Source organism: Nematolebias whitei, unplaced genomic scaffold (assembly GCF_014905685.2).
Source record: "Nematolebias whitei isolate Nwh7 unplaced genomic scaffold, NemWhi1 Nwh_scaf_13682, whole genome shotgun sequence".
NCBI classification, from domain to species: domain Eukaryota; kingdom Metazoa; phylum Chordata; class Actinopteri; order Cyprinodontiformes; family Rivulidae; genus Nematolebias; species Nematolebias whitei.
The window spans coordinates 1-1423 of NW_023632227.1; the positions used below are offsets into that span (position 1 = coordinate 1).

Genomic DNA, 1423 nt, shown 5'->3' on the forward strand with positions numbered 1-1423 from the left:
AACCAGGATGGCCGAGTGGTTAAGGCGTTGGACTTAAGATCCAATGGACACATGTCCTCGTGGGTTCAAACCCCACTCCTGGTAAGACTTTATTATAAAATATAGCAGAAAGTTATGTTTCAGCACTGCTGCCAAAAGATTACTCACATGCAAATCACTGGAATAATCATCAGAAAGGCAGCTGGCTACCATAACACTGTAACTGACCAAATAAACTACTCCAAGTGCTTGACAACACAGCTGTCATTCCAAACCAACATTGATGTTAGCACCTACAGACAGAAGATTATATTGCTTGTAAGAAAAGCAACCTTCAATGCAGCAATGTCATTTTTAAAATGGCAACTAGTTTGCTTCCCCAATTACATCATCTGAAATATGGAGCAGAGAAAACTATAACCAGGATGGCCGAGTGGTTAAGGCGTTGGACTTAAGATCCAATGGACACATGTCCTCGTGGGTTCAAACCCCACTCCTGGTACATTTTCGTCATGATAAATGACACAAACCATTACTTCTTAATAAACAAAAACAAGTTGTAACCATGAATGTTAAATGGTTTAATCTAACATGGTTGAGTTAGGTCCTCTGTACAGGTTCTTCGTGGTTGAATAATCAATCCAGAGGACCTGCTTCAACCTTGTTAAACTAATCCACCTAGATAATTGAGCAAGCATTAGGACAATAAATGTTTTAAGTATTGTTTCATAAAGCCCAGCTTCTGATGCTGTAAATATGGAAAAGGCTCTCCTGTATTTTCTAGATGGAGGTGCTCAATGTTCTTCTAGTATGCCTGAACTTGGTTCAATTCCTGTTCCTCTGTCTATCAGGAACATTGTACCAACCTAGGCCATAAGTGGGATGGTCAGATGGCTAAGATATAAGATCCAATGATCAAATAGGCATGGCCACGTAGAGGATACATGTAGTGACATGCATTTGGGATTATGTCCATTCAATGGTGCCAAAAGTAACAGAACACACTTTGACCTCCCTGGAAATAGATATTCCCTCAGGCTATAAAATCAAAAAACATTTATTGCACCTAAACTCAGCTTTATGATACAAGTTGATGGAATGCTATTTCTACAACCCAAGTGAAATGTAAAGAAAACCAAAGTTTTAAATCTCTGCCCTGTCTTTCTTGCATCTTGTGAATTTTGAGACATGACAGTTCACATTGAGCGGTGGCGTATAGCTGAAGGAGAGGCGTGGAAGCGAAAATCAGATAAATCAGATGAGGTGACAGTCATTCAATGCAGCAATACCATTTTTAAATTGAAAACTAGATAGTTTGCTTCCCCAATTACATTATTTGACACAATACTACAGTAAGCACAACCAGGATGGCCGAGTGGTTAAGGCGTTGGACTTAAGATCCAATGGACACATGTCCTCGTGGGTTCAAACCCCACTCCTGGTA

General features: G+C 39.8%; 3 non-coding genes across 3 annotated transcripts; all 3 read left to right on the plus strand.

Moving 5' to 3' along the window:
• The first annotated feature begins 1 nt into the window (after position 1).
• Positions 2-84, plus strand: trnal-uaa. Its single transcript has one exon. It is a non-coding gene; the product is annotated as a tRNA-Leu (tRNA).
• A 314-nt stretch (positions 85-398) lies between these two features.
• trnal-uaa lies at positions 399-481 on the plus strand. Its single transcript has one exon. It is a non-coding gene; the product is annotated as a tRNA-Leu (tRNA).
• An 859-nt stretch (positions 482-1340) lies between these two features.
• On the plus strand, positions 1341-1423 carry trnal-uaa. The gene has a single exon. It is a non-coding gene; the product is annotated as a tRNA-Leu (tRNA).